We start from the raw sequence: 16,038 nt of genomic DNA on the forward strand, positions 1-16,038 counted from the left end.
TTAAGAGACCGCAAACAAATTTGTCTCGAAGTTAATCCGATAGTCCTGCTCCGAATTGGCAGTACTTTGATAGCTTTCTTAATTCGTTTAGGTAATCAGCGTTACTTTCATTCTTGTGTTGATTTCTCTTGAAGAACTTGAATCGTTCCGCTATCAGCAGCGGTGTTGGGTTTACATGCTCCTGCAGGGTATCAACAATTTCTTTAAAAGTCTTGTCCTTTGGTTTGGCTGGAGTGATTAAATTTCGTAACAGTCCGTATGTCTTCGCGCCCATTAAGTTCAGAAGTACTGAAGCTTTTTTTTCATCTGTTATTCCATTTGCAGTGCAATAAACCTCTACTCTTTCCACGTATGTGGTCCAATCTTCTATTTCGCCATCAAAAGCCTCAATATTACCAGATTTAGGCATTTCAGAAAAGATATGGTGCTTCCCGTGCTTTTTTTTTCTTCTCTCTGTAGCAACGATATGGCGCTTCCCGCGCTTTCCCGCCGCTGCTACCGATAACAACGCTGTTTTACTGTGGTTTCCGTTTATTCACTGTTGGAGACTCGTTCCCGACGGAGGTCTAAACGCTGACCTGCTTGCCGCGCCGGCCGTCTCTCGAGTGCACCCTCCCAGTCCCTTATTGCTTGCCTCTGATTTCGCTGCCTGTCTCAGCTGTAGAGCCCGCCACTGGAGCTCCAGCCTGACGCCCAGGAAGGATTAGCGCAGTACCTGTCACCAGCTTGGCCAGCTGGTGAAACCACAGTTTCTTTTACTTCCTTGAGTCTTCTGGACGCTGGAGGAATCGATGTCCTTGAGGTGCTGCCGAATTGCAGGTAAGTCCGTTTCCACTTCGTCGCCACTGTAGTGTCCGTGTGTAGATAAAGACACTGAAGACAGGAGTTGGTTCATAGGTATTTACTAAGCAAGTGTGGGGGGGGGTTTCTAAAGGATATACACAATACACAGGCTTATATAGCCCAAGTGGCAATTACCGGCATTACCCACACCTGGCGCTCTTAAAGGCACATACACCATAATTGCTCTTAAAGGCACATACACCACACTCTCCAGCCACACCCTGCTCATTGCAGGCTTGAATCTCGGCCTGGACAGACCTGTGCCTAAATTTTTCAGCCAAGGACTATGGAGAGGGTAAGAGAACGAGCTCAGCGCTTCAGTGATTGGAGGCTCTGATTGGTGCGGTGGAGTGCAGAAGAGCTATACTGCAGCCTGAGAGTGGGAGGAGGCTATTGCCGCGTGACTACAGAAGAGTCTGGAGGGAGGTGGCTCATCACGTCTCCTCCAGGAGCATGGTGACCAGGACCCACATCCAATGTCGCAAAAAGTTCAACGACCTCACTCGGGTGTTCAGGGTGAGTGGCTGTTGTTCAGTACCTCTCCATCCCTCCATCTCAACCTCACTCTATGGCCAGAGGGTCTTAAAACCCCAATGTCCAACACTCAACCAAGACCTATGGCCATTTCATAAAACACACACGCACATTCCACACCTTGCACACATTGAGGGCTATTCAACTATGGGAGGCACAACAGGCAAGACCATGGCTGCACATTTACTCAGACACCGTCATTTTTCTTGCAGGCCAAGCTATGTCCTAACAGGCCACAGCAGCAACAGACGGGTGGAAGGCCGCCTCAGCTGCAACCCCTCAGCGATCTTGAGGCGCTCGTCCACAGGATTGTGGCAATCCAGGTGATCAGTCCCATCGCCCCTGGAGAGGTCGACCACGTTCGGGACAGCAATAGTATGGTCATCAGCTTTCTCTCCTCTCTCATTCCACTTGTCCCTCACAACACCAGCCTTTGACACTTTCAATCCAACTTACTAAATTGCTACACTCCTTCCTCCCTTACTGCCCCCCTGTCCTCACGCTAAAGCCACTCTTGTACCTCCCTGCTTTCAGCTGCTGATTCACCAGCTGAGGAGACGAACCCTCAATCTGCCAGTGGGAGTGAAGCCACAGGCGAGGAGGAAGAGGAAGCCGGAGCTTCAGCGAACCCTCTCCCGAGGAAGCCCATGTCCACACTGGGGCCACATCTTCCCTGGAGGGTAGCAGGGGGGAATGGCCTGATGAAGGTGAAGCTCCGGGACCCAGCGGGTTGCAGCAACGCGATGGGGGTAGGGAAGCTCGCGGGCCCTCTCCCCAGAGGAAGAGTAGGCCAGTGAGTCCTGCTGCACTGGACACAGAGGAGGAGCGGCTCATCTCTGAAATGAACACCCAGGCGGTGGACAGGCACACTCAGCTCATGGGTGCTGTGGGAAGGGTGCCCGAAAGCATTGATGCACTGGCAAGGAGTGTGGAGCACAAAGCTGCAGCACAGGTGGACACCACGTAAATGCTCAGTGCTGCAATTCAGTCACTGGCTGCCGTGATCCAATCTCGGACTGCTCTCGTGCAGTCCCAGATTGAGGCAACACAAGCACTGACTGCTGCCATCATCACTGCTTTGGCCACATTGCCCCGGGGCTCTCACGGTACCCAGGCCAGCAATCTGTGCTCCAGCAGATTGCTCCAGAAGCTGAGGTACTGCCCCGTGGGAGTGCCAGTGTGTCGGCCGAGCAGAGAGGTGCTTTCCACTCTCAAGATGACAGCATTCCTGCTCTCACCACTGGCACTTCCCCATTGCACTTGCCACCACCTGTAGCCCAGACTGCTGCTGCCCATGCAGAGTTGGTGCAGTCTGCAGCCGGGCCCTCCAGGCCCAGAGCTGGTCAAGGGCGTCCTTCAAGGGCGTCTGTAGTCACAGGATCTGACATTCAGCAGCCTTCCACCAGCGTGCTGCAGCCACTGGGGCCCCATTATGGAGGAGCAGTAGAGTGGGAAGGGGGCAAGTGGCCAAGGGAAGGAGATCACCCTCGAAGGGCAAAAGGTAGGAGGTCTGACAAAATGTTGGGAATGTTTTTATTAAAGGCCGAGGTTTGTGTAATTCCTTTTGTTTAGTGTTTTGGCCATTATCTCCAGGTTGTGAGAACCAGTTATGTTAATTGATGATTTGTTGTGTTTGTTTCTATTAGTTTGTCATGAATAAATGACACACACAGAGTTTGTAAAATAAAAAAGATGTTGTATTCAAAATGTACATGTTTGGCCTTTGGAATCATTGCTGCCTCTTCTTCCTCCTCTTCCTCCTCCTCATCTGCTGGTGCACCAAGGCCCGGTGGCATTGGCTGGGTCCTGAGGATTGCCAGGTTATGAAGAATGCAGCACACAACTATGAAGAGGGAGACTCACTCAGGCGAGTACTGCAGGGCTCCTCCTGTGTGCTCCAGACAGTGGAACCGTTGCTTAAGGATGCCGATCGTCTGCTCAATGATGTTCCTGGTGGCGAGATGGCTCTCATTGTACTGCAGCTCAGTAAGGGTGTTGTGGTAATACATAGATACATAGAAGATAGGAGCAGGAGTAGGCCATTCGGCCCTTCGTGCCTGCTCCGCCATTCGATGAGATCATGGCTGATCCTTTAATTCAGTATCCCGTCCCCGCCTTCTCTCCGTAACCCTTAACCCCTTTTGCCCGTAGAAATATATCTAATTCCCTCTTAAATATATTTAATGAGCTGGCGTACACTGCCCTCTGTGGCAATGAGTTCCACAGGTTCACCACTCTCTGAGTGAAGAAATTCCCCCTCATCTCTGTCCTAAATGGTTTAGCCCTTATCCTTAAATTATGTCCTCTAGTTCTGTTCTCACCCGCCAAGGGAAACATTCCTTCTGCATCCAGTCTGTCTAGACCTGTCAGAATTTTATACACTTCTATGAGGTCCCCTCTCAATCTTCTAAACTCCAGTGTGTACATCCCTAAACTACATAGTCTCTCCTCATAGGTCATTCCCGCCATTCCTGGTATCAGCCTGGTGAATCGCCGCTGCACCCCCTCCATGGCAAGAACATCCTTCCTCAGATGAGGCGACCAAAACTGTACACAGTACTCGAGGTGTGGTCTCACCAGTGCCCTGTACAGCTGCAGCAAGGTATCCCTGTTCCTGTATTCTAGCCCTTTTGCTATGAAGGCCAGCATACCGTTTGCCTTCTTGACCGCCTGTTGCACCTGCATGCTCGCCTTCAGTGACTGGTGTACAAGAACACCCAGGTCTCTCTGTACTTCCCCCTCTCCCAATCTATTGCCATTTAAATAATAATTTGCCCTCCCGTTCCTGCACCCAAGGTGGATAACTTCGCACTTGTCCACATTATAGTGCATCTGCCATTTATCCGCCCAATCGCCCAGTCTGTCCAAATCGCTCTGGAGCTTCCTGGTCTCTTCCTCTGAGCCCACCCCCCCTCCTAGTTTAGTGTCGTCTGCAAATTTGGAAATGCTGCATCCGACTCCCTGTTCCAGGTCATTAATGTAAATTGTGAACAGCTGGGGGCCCAGGAAAGATCCCTGTGGTACCCCACTTGTTACTGCCTGCCATTCAGAAAATGAGCCGTTTATTCCAACTCTCTGTTTTCTATCTGACAGCCAGTTCCCTATCCACGCCAAAACTTTCCCCTTTATCCCATGAGCCTCAATTTTCCATGCTAATCTTTTATGTGGGACCTTATCGAAGGCCTTTTGGAAGTCCAGGTACACCACATCTACTGGCTCTCCCCCATCTATTCTACCAGTTACTCCCTCAAAAAATTCCAATAGATTAGTCAAGCACGATTTACCCTTTGTAAATCCATGTTGACTCTGTCCTATCCTGTCCCCATTTGCTAAGTGCTCCGCTATTTCATCCTTAATGATGGACTCCAGCATTTTGCCCACAACTGATGTAAGGCTTACAGGTCTGTAATTACCTGCTTTTTCCCTACCCCCCTTTTTGAATAGTGGGGTAACGTTAGCTACCCTCCAATCCATTGGCACTGTTCCCGAGTCTAATGAATTCTGAAAAATCATCCTTAGTGCATCCGCTATCTCTAGGGCCACCTCCTTCAGTACCCTAGGATGCATGTTATCAGGCCCTGGGGATTTGTCCACCTTCAATCCCTTTAGCTTCCTTAACACCATATCCTTAGAGATATTGATTTGCGTCAGTTCCTCCTTTGCCAATGTCCCTATTTTTCCCGATATCCCAGGGAGGTTTTTTGTGTCTTCCTTCGTAAAGACTGACCCAAAGTATGCATTTAGTTGATCTGCCATTTCCTTATTTCCCATTATATATTCCCCCGTATCTGACTGCAATGGACCAACTTTGGTTTTCACCAGTCTTTTCCTTTTGATATATTTATAAAAGCTTTTGGAGTTAGTTTTTATATTTTCCGCCAGCTTGTTTTCGTAAGCTATTTTGCCCCTCTTGATCATGCCCTTTGCCCTCCTTTGCTCTATCTTAAACTGTTCCCAATCTTCCGCTCTGGCGCTTTTTTTGGCTATTTTATACGCCCTATCTTTGGATTTTATGCTGTCTCTAATTTCCCCTGTTATCCACGGTTGAGTCACCTTTTTAGATTTCCTTTTATGCCAGATTGGTATAAACAATTTTTGCAATTTTGTCATTCTATCTTTAAATGTTTGCCATTGTTTATCTACCTCCAGTCCTCCCAGGAACGTTGTCCAATCAGACCTACTCAGTTCCCGTCTCATGGCATCATAATTCCCCTTGTTTAAATTCAGGACCTTAGTCTCTGAGTCAATTTCTTCGCTCTCCATTTCGAGTGAGAAATCGATCATGTTATGATCGCTCTGACCCAAGGGTCCCCGTACAACAAGATTACTGATTAGTCCCTTCTCATTGCACAGTACCCAGTCCAATATAGCCTGTTCCCGAGTTGGTTCCTCGACATATTGATCCAGATAACCATCCCTTAAACACTCAAGGAATTCCTCCTCCTCATTATTTTTACTGATTAGGCTAGTCCAATCTATATGTAAGTTAAAGTCACCTATGATGACAGCTGTGCTCTTATTGCACGCTTCTCTAATTTCCCTCGTGATGCCCTCCCTAACCTCTATTTTACTATTTGGAGGCCTATATACCACTCCTATTAATGTTTTTCGCCCCTCGCTATTTCTTAGCTCCACCCATATAGATTCTGTATTAACTGAGTTAATATCCTTCTTTTCAATTGCATTTATCCCCTCTTTTACTAGCAATGCTACCCCTCCTCCCTTTCTTTTTTGTCGATCCTTCCTAAATACTGAATACCCCTGTATGTTAAGCTCCCAGCCCTGCTCACCCTGCAACCATGTCATGCAATTGAAAAGAAGGATATTAACTCAGTTAATACAGAATCTATATGGGTGGAGCCGTGTCATCAGCCAGGTGCAGAGTGGATAACCCTTGTCCCCGAGGAGCCAACCAGCTGGCTGTTGCATTGCCTGGAAAAGCTCTGGCACACCAGTCTGGCGCAGGATGGAAGCATCGTGGCTGCTGCCAGGATAGCGGGCATTGACAGCGAGTATCAGCTTACTGTGGTCACACACCAACTGGACATTTAAGGAGTTGAACCCCTTGCGGTTTCAGAAAACCTCTGCATTTTCATGCGGTGCCCCCAATGCCATATGCGTGCAGTCAATCGCGCCCTGCACCATGGGGAAGCCCGCTATCCTCGCAAAGCACAATGCGGGTTCATGCTGTTTCACCTGGTTCATCGGGAAAGAGATGTACTGGCGTCTCCTTTTATAGATGGTATTTCTGATCTGCCGGATACAGCAATGGACCGCGAACTGGGAGATATTGGCAATGTCCCCAGTAGCAGCTTCAAAGAAGCCGGTGGCATAAAAATTCAGAGCCACTGAGACCTTCACTGCCACCGACAGAGACGTCCTGGTCCTCAGTTGAGGCTGCAGATCTGGCTGCAGCAGGTGGCAGAGCTCAGTGACCACCTCCTTGCTGAAGCGCAGCCTGCACATGCACTGCTCCTCAGACAAATGAATGTAGGAGAATTGTTCCCGGAATATCCTGGGAGGGTAAGGTCTCCTGTGCACAGGCCTGTTGGCCCTCCTCCCTCTGGCCATGATTGCCACCCTCTCTCTGTGTCTCTGATGCCTCCGAATCTGCAGGTGCAGGACGACGCCCCGAATCAGTGCAGCCCCCAAAGTCTCTTGACAGTTGAAGTAATGAAGGTCAAATTCAAAAGAACCTGTAAAGTGCTGCTCAGTAGCCGAAACTACTTCACCCAGCGTTGACTCTCTGCAGAAGTTTCTCTCTCTCTCAGAATCTCTCTCTCTCTGTCAGAAGGAGTGGTGCAAAAATGTCTCCCACAAAAAAAGGCAGGAAGAGGGTGCTTTTAAATACTGCTCCCCCAGTCCCTTACCGACTGGAAAACGTTCCAGTCTCCCTGTCGATGCTTGCAGCAGGCGGAAAGGAGGGGGGAGCCACGCAATATCCGGTCCGGGGCACCACCGGGGCGTTGCACGCTGGACTGACGTCAGGATCTGCGGGCGCAGGAGATCGGGGCGGTAGAGTTTAGCGCTGCCGCAAAAACTCAGGTCAATTTCGCGAGCGGCGCAAACATCGCCGTGCCCGAGCACTAGTTGCATTGTGCCCCATTTGTGCACTCTTAGGGTGCCAACGGGAGGCGCTAAGCAACTGAATTGTTCCCCCTTTATCTATTACTGGAAGCAGTAATGACACTTTCACTAAAAGATAATATTGGAGGAGGCTCATTATGGGGCAAGATTTTAAACAATCTCAAATTCGCTAATCATTGACTTGATGCAACATCTAAGACAGATTAGCAGAGATTGACTGATAAGGTGTTTGTGGAGAGTAGAATATATGGATTACCGATTCACAAAAAGACAAAGGTGATGTCATTTGGGAGGCATCGGGAAGATACTGAGATTACAATTGGAGGGGGAGCCGTTGAACAGGTGGAAAAGGTTGTACACCTTGGTGGGTTAGTGTGCTCCTCTAATTCTGGTGCACCCTCGGAGGTCAAACTCCAAACCATCGTCAACTAAGGGAGTTAGGAGGTAAATTAAAAAATAGGATCTCAAAGGTAGTAATCTCAGGATTGTTACCAGTGCCACGTGCTGGTCAGAGTAGAAATAGAAGGATATTTCAGATGAATACGTGGCTAGCGGAATGGTGCAAGGGGGAGGCATTCCAATTCCTGGGACATTGGAATCGGTTCTGGGGGAGGTGGGACCAGAACAAAATGGACGGTTTGCACCTGGGCAGGACTGGGACCGATGTCCTAGGGGGAGTGTTTGCTAGTGCTGTGGGGGAGGGTTTACGCTAAAATGGCAGGGGGTTGGGAACCTGTGCAGGGAGACAGAAGAAAGGGATACAAGGATAGAAGCAAAAGACAGGAAGGAGAAAAGCAAAAGTGGCAGTCAGAATAATCAAGGGTTTAAATCTAACATGGCCAGAGTAAATAATAATTCTAAAATGTCTAAGAGTGTTAAAAAAACAAGCCTGAAGGCTTTGTGTCTTAATGCGAGGAGCATTCATAATAAGGTGGATGAATTAGTTGTGCAAATAGATGTAAACAGATATGTTATGATTGGGATTACAGAAACATGGCTCCAGGCTGACCAAGGCTGGGAACTCAACATCCAGGAGTATTCAATATTCAGGAAAGATAGGCAAAAAGGAAAAGGAGGTGGGGTAGCATTTCTGGTTAAAGAGGAGATTAACACAATTGTAAGGAAGGATATTAGCTCTGATGATGTAGAATCTGTATGGGTAGAGCTGAGGAATACCAAGGGATAGAAAACGTTACTAGGAGATGTATACAGACCCCAAGACAGTAATACGGAGGTTGGGGATGGCAACAAATGGGAAAATAGAGACATGTGCAATAAGGGCACAGCAGTTATCATGGGTGACTATAATCTACATATAGATTGGGCTAACCAAATTAGTAACAATACTGTGGAGGAGGAATTCCTGGAGTGTATACGGGATGGTTTCCTGGACCAATATGTCGAGGAACCAATTAGAGATCAGGCCATCTTAGGCTGGGTATTAAGTAATGAGAAAGGATTTATTAGCAATCTTTTTGTGCGAGGCCCCTTAGGGTGGAGCGATCATAATATGATTGAATTCTTTATTAAGATGGAGAGTGAAGAATTTGACTCAGAGACTAGGGTCCTGAAATTAAACAAAGGAAACTACGATGGTATGAGGCGTGAGTTGGGTAGGATCGATTGGGGAATGTTACTCAAAGGGTTGACAGTGGATAGGCAATGGCAAACATTTAAAGATCACATGGATGAACTACAGAATTTGTTCATCCCTGTTTGGCATAAAAATAAAACAAAAAAGGTGACTCAACCGTGGCTAACAAGGGAAATTAGGGATAGCATAAGATCCAAGGAGAGGACATATAAATTGGCCAGAAAAAGCAGTAAACCTGAGGATTGGGAGCAGTTTAGGATTCAACAAAAGAGGACAAAGGGATTAATTAAGAGGGGGGAAATAGAGTATGAGAGTAAGCTTGCTTGGAACATAAAAGCTGACAGGAACAGCTTCTATAGATATGTGAAGAGAAAAAGATTGGTGAAGTCAAGCATAGGTCCCTTGCAGGCAGAATCAGGGGAATTTATAATGGGGAACAAAGAAATGGCAGACCAATTAAATACATACTTTGGTCTGTCTTCACAAAGGAGGACACAAATAACCTCCCAGAGTTGTCGGGGAACATAGGGTCTAATGAGAGTGAGGAACTGAAAGAAATCAGTATTTGTAGGGAAATGGTGATAGGGAAATTGATGGGATTGAAGGCCGATAAATCCCCAGGGCCTGATAATCTACATCCTAGGGTACTTAAGGAAGTGGCCCTAGAAATAGTAGATGCATTGCTGGTCATCTTCCAATATTCAATAGACTCTGGCACAGTTCCCATGGATTGGAGGGTAGCTAATATTACCCCACGGTTCAAAAAAGTTGGTAGAGAGAAAACAGGGAATTATAGACCGGTAAGCCTGACATCGGAAGTGGGGAAAATGCTAGAGTCCATTATAAAAGATGTAATAGCAGAGCACGTGGAAAACAGTGACAGGATCGGACAAAGTCAACATGGATTTACAAAAGGTAAATCGTGCTTGCCTAATCTACTGGAATTTTTTGAGGATATTACTGGTAAAATAGATAAGGGAGAACCAGTGGATGTGGTGTATTTGGACTTTCAGAAGGCTTTTGATAAAGTCCCGCATAAGAGATTACCGTGTAAAGTTATGGCACAGGGGATTGGGGGCAAGCTACTGACTTGGATAGAGAACTGCGTTCCTTTAATTCTGACCATGGCACATCCCCGATTTTAATCCTTCCACCACTGCTGGCCGTGCTTTCAGCTGTCTGGGCCCTAAGCTCTGGAATTCCCTTCCTAAACCTCTCCGCCTCTCTACCTCGCCCCTCCTTTAAGACGCTCCTTAAATCTACCTCTTTCACCAAGCCTTTGGTCATCTGCCCCAATATGTGGCTGGGTGGCAAATCTTGTTTGCTAACACTCCTGTGAGGCGCTCTGGGACGATTTACTACATTAAAGGTGCTATATAAATACAAGTTGTTGGCTTTGTTGTTGTGAAGAAGACAACAAAGAAGGATTGGACTTGGATCAGCAGCTTTTGGCAGACGTAGTGGGATACGGAAGGCTGAAGATATTTTGGTGAAACAAAGACGAGAGTTTATGAAGCAATATTATCCCCATATTATTATTCAGATCAGAGAGCTGGAACATGAGAAAAGTTGATGAGCAAAAGACACCAGGAGCAGAGATGAATAGTTGGAGAGGAATAACGGGAGTTTCCGGGATGCAAAAATCAGAATGTTGCACACAGAGGCACCTGGAACAAGAAGCCGAGGAAGACCAAGGAAGACCAAGGAGGTGCTGGATAGACAATGTCAGGAGTGACTTATCACAGAAAGGGATACAGGTGAGTGGAGTGGTCAGTCTAATTTAGAACCCACAACATTGGTGTCAATAAATTCAGCCCCATTGTCGCTACTGAGCTGATGGACGAGGATTTAGTAATAATATTAAACTTGTACAGCAACAATGTTATAAACGCAGAGCAGGACTGAGCCCTTGGGCATGGTGGCAACTCCCAGTAACCTTTTATAAGGTTTAGATTCATTTGGTGCCCCGTAGTTTCTCAATTATATCCTGTGTGTGAGGAATAAACTGAACTTTTTCAGGTTGGCAGGCTGTAACTAGTGGGGTGCCGCAAGGATCAGCGTTGGGGCCTCAGCTATTTACAATATATATTAATGACCTAGATGAAGGGACCGAGTGTAATATACCCAAGTTTGCTGATGATACCAAGCTATGTGGGACAGTAAGCTGTGAGGAGAACACAAAGAGTCTGCAAAGGGATATAGGTAGACTGAGTGACTGGGTAGTAAGGCGGCAGATGAAGTATAATGTAGGGAAATGTGAGGTTATTCACTTTGGTAGGAAGAATAGAGAAACTGAATATGTTTTTAAATGGTGAGAAACTTTCAAATGTTGGTGCTCAGAGAGATTTGAATATCCTCGTGCAAGAAACACAGAAAGCTGGCATGCAGGTACAGCAAGCAATAAGGAAGGCAAATGGCATGTTGGCCTTTATTTCAAGGGGATTGGAATATAAGAGTAAGGAGGTATTGCTACAATTGTACAGGGCATTGGTGAGACCACACCTGGAGTACTGTGCACAGGTTTGGTCTCCTTATCTAAGGAAGGATATACTTGCCTTGGAGGCAACAACGTTTCACTAGATTGATTCCTGGGATGAGAGGGCTGTCCTATGATGAGAGATTGTGTAGAATGGGCCGATACTCTCTGGAGTTTAGAAGAATGAGAGGTGATCTCATTGAAACATACAAGATTCTGACAGGGATGGACAGGGTAAATGCTGAGAGGTTGGTTCCCCTGGCTGGAGTGTCTAGAACTAGGGGGCATAGTCTCAGGATAAGAGGTAGGCCATTTTAAACTGAGATGAGGAGGAATTTCTTCACTCAGAGGGTTGTGAATCTTTGGAATTCTCTGCCCCAGAGGGCTGTACATGCTGAGTCTTTGAGTGTATTCAGATTTTGGACCCATGGGGAAGCAAGGGATATGGAGATCGGGCGGGAAAGTGGAGTTGAGGTCGATGATCAGCTGTGATCTTATTGAATGGCGGAGCAGGCTCGAGGGGCTGTGTGGCCTACTCCTGCTCTTATTTCTTATGTTCATATGAATGGGGCGGATGTCAGCTGCTGTTAGATCATTTGAGTTTTTACAAATCTATCTGGAACCATATGTCCTTTTTAGCGATCGGTACCTGTGGAGTGGCTCAGTGTAGTACGGCCCAGATAGTGCCTGCTCCAGCGTATCCTGCCCTTCTCTGGAGATTGCTGTGGTCTCAGCATTGATTGATGAAGCAGTTACATTTATTGTCCATCCCTCGTTGCCCTGAGACGGTGGTGGTGATGGGTCTTCTCCTTGACCCACTGCAGTCCTTGTGGTGATGGTGCTGCCGTATTGAAGCTCAGCAGAGAATTCCAATACTTTGACCCAGGGACAATGAAGGAACTGTTCTATATAGTTTAGGCGGGGTGGTGTGTGACATGGCGTGGAACACGGAGGTGATGATCTTCCCACACCGTTGCTGCTCTTGTCCTTTCCAACGATGGAGGTAGCAGTGGAGGGAGGTGCTGTTGAAGTAACATTGGCGAGTTGCTGCAGTGCATTGTATGGGCTATGGATACTGCAGCCACAGTGCAGTGGTAATGGAGGGCTGAAGATTAAACCCAGTGGCTGTGAAGCAAACCGACCTGTGCTGGATGGTGTGGAACTGGATAATGGTTTTTAGCTGCAGCTTTATCAACCCAGGCGAGTGTTCCATCACACTCCTGCTGTGAGCGTTATACCTGGAGAGACTTTGATCGGTCAGTAGGTCAGCCAATCGTCAGAGTAGCCAGCCTGGGCCCTGCAATCCAGAGTTACTATGATTGGCCCGGTAACAATACTGGAAGAATTCCTGCTGGCTGGGGTCCTGCTGAGAGTGGTACTATTGAAGGACAGAGATAGTTTGCTGTGCTTTCTTACTCCAGGTGATCATTAGTTGCATTTAAGGGGCATACTGTTTACAACACAGCACCTTGACAAGCTATCCAGGCACTTGAAACAGCAATATGTAGGGGGAAGCAGACAACAAAGGGATTGGTAGCTTGATCAGAATATTAATCAAGGATAGACAGATCCTAATCAACTTTCACCCCCGTCCCCCACTACAGGCAGTGCCTGGGGGGGGGGGGGGGGAGAAGAACGATGGTTATTTGGTTTGCCAAACTGTCCCACATTAACTGGCTTAGATTAATTGAGTATTTCCACTGCCACCCCCTCATTACGATACACTGACTGACTGGATTTACTCTTGCACAAGAAACCACACAACTGAGGAATTGTTTATTAATTACATAAGCAGCACTTAATTAAATCCAGAGAGCAAAGCCATTCGACTACAGCACAGTAATTCATCAGAATCCAGTTTGATTATCAATTTCCAGTTGGGATGAGTAATTTCATCTTAATAAATTGGGACAACTAGTTTACTATCAGACTCCTCAGATAGCTGACACGTTAACATCCTTTGATATTGGAGAGCTAGTCTATTGGATAGAATCGAGATTATAAAGCCACACTTGTGATCTCAGGTGAAGTGTGAGGATGGTGTAGCCTCGACAGGTCAGTGATGGACATTCAGCTGAAGGCTCGGTCTATTCTTCTTCAATGCTCTGCTGCTGGGACCATTCACTATCTACACCATTACCTGGATAAGCGGTCTTCAATCTCACTTCACTTGCTCTTCAGGAAACTCACTGACTAACTGGTGTCGTTATAAAGATTTAGCTAACAGAAGCTCTCACAGCACAAGGGGCGATTTGCCTGGAAATAAACACCACCCTCTACCTACTCTAAAAGACCCCTACAGGTAACAGGTTCATGTCACTACAATACACCCATGCACCTGCTGTAAACATACTGTAGTGTGAAAACACCAACTCACGTTTGGAAATGTCCTGCTCCATTTCACCAATAACCAATCGGAGCCACCTGCTTCAGGTGTCCCTCACTGAAGCAGTTATGTTGGTACTACAGAAGACCTCAAGCTAATGAAGAATTACAGTCCAGAATGCTCAGGTTATGTGTGCAGCCTTGGTGGCTTGAGCCGGCCACTACTGGCAAGGAATACTTTGCATACACGGGCCTGCACTAAAATTATCATCTTAACTTCCCTGAATGCTGGTGGATTTAATTCATTGCGATGACCCGTCCTGCAATTCTTGGGGCATTTTCCTCACAGAAACTATGAACAGAGATTAAGGCAGTGATCAAAACCATGGTCAAAATCAGTTGAGTGAGAAACAGAATCACCAGGGGAGCACCTCAGTGCTTTAGGGCAAGAGTTACATAAGAATTAGGAGCAAGAGTCGTCCATGTGGCCCCTCGAGCCCACTCTGCCATTCACCAAGATCATGGCTGCTCTGCTCTTGGCCTCAACTCCATTTTCCTGCCTGTTCCCATAACCCTCGACTCCCCTGTAGCTCAAATATCTGTATCTCCACCTTGAATATATTCACTGACTCAGCCTCCACAGCACTCGGATACAGAATTACAAAGATTCACAACTCCGGAAATTCCTCCTCATCAGACTTAATGGGCGACCCCTTATCCTAAAACTATGCCCCCTAGTTCTCAATTCCCCATGAGGGGAAGCATCCTCAGCATCTACCCTGTCAAGCCCCCTCAGAATCTTATGTTTCAATAAGATGACGTCTCATTCTTCTAAACTCCAATGAATATAGGCCCAACCTACTCAACCTTCCCTCATAAGGCAACCCTTTCATCTCAGGAATCAACCTAGTGAACCTTCTCTGAACAGCCTCCAATGCAAGCATGTCCCTCCTTAAATAAGCTGACCAAAACTGTATGCAGTGCCCTAGGTGTGGTCTCACCAGTGCCCTGTACAGTTGTAGCAAGACTTCCCTACTTGTATACTCCATCCCCTTCAAATAAAGGCCAACATTCCATTTGCCTTCCTATTTACTTGCTGTACCTGCTGGCTAACTTTCATGTACAAGGACTCCCAGATCCTTCTGTAATGCAGCATGATGCAGTCTATCTCCATTTAAATAATATTTTACTTTTCTATTCTTCCTACTAAAGTGGATAACCTCAGTTTCCCACATTATACTCCAGCTGCCAAATCTTTGCCCACTCACTTACCTATCTATATCCCTTTGCAGACTGTCATCCTCAACTTGCTTTCCCACCTATCTTTATAGCATTACAAAGTTGACTACAGTACTGTCCCTCATCCAAGTCATTAATATAGATTGTAAATAGTTGAGACCCCAGCACTGATGCTGTGGCACCCCACCAGTTACAGTTTGCCAATTGCCAAATGACCCATAGAAACAGAGAAGATAGGAGCAGGAGTAGGCCATTCGGCCCCTCGAGCCTGCTCCACCACTCAATGCGATCATGGCTGATCATTCAAATTCAGTACTGGTCCCTGCTTTCTCCCCATATCCCTTTAGCCATAAGAAATATATCCAACTCCTTCTTGAATATATTTAGTGTATTGGCGTCTACTGCCTTCTGTGGTAGAGAATTCCACAGGTTCACCACTCTCGGTGAAGAAATTCCTCCTCATTTCCGTCCTAAATGGCCTACCCCTTATCCTTAGACTGTGACCCCTGGTTCTGGTCTCCCTGACCATCAGGAACATCCTGCCTGCATCTAGTCTGTCCAGTCCTGTCAGAATTTTATAAGTTTCAATGAGATCCCCTCTCATTCTTCTAAATTCCAGTGAGTACAAGCCCAATCTCTCCTCAGAAGTCATTCCTGCCATCCCAGGTATCAGCCTGGTGACTCTTTGCTGAACTCCTTGCATGGCAAGAACATCCTTCCTCAGATAAGGCAACCAAAGCTGCACACAATACTCAAGGTGTGGTCTCACCAAGGCCCTGTACAACTGCAGTAAGACGTCCTTGTTCCTGTACTCATACCCTCTTGCTACGAAGGCCAACATACCATTTGCCTTCTTAACCACCTGCTGCACCTGCATGCTTACCTTCAGCAACTGGTGCACAAGGACACCCAGGTCTTGTTGCACTTCCCCATCTATTGC

The sequence above is a fragment of the Somniosus microcephalus genome, chromosome 5 (genome assembly GCF_052327205.1).
Source record: "Somniosus microcephalus isolate GS21.2 chromosome 5, FLI_Smic_1.0, whole genome shotgun sequence".
Lineage (NCBI taxonomy): Eukaryota > Metazoa > Chordata > Chondrichthyes > Squaliformes > Somniosidae > Somniosus > Somniosus microcephalus.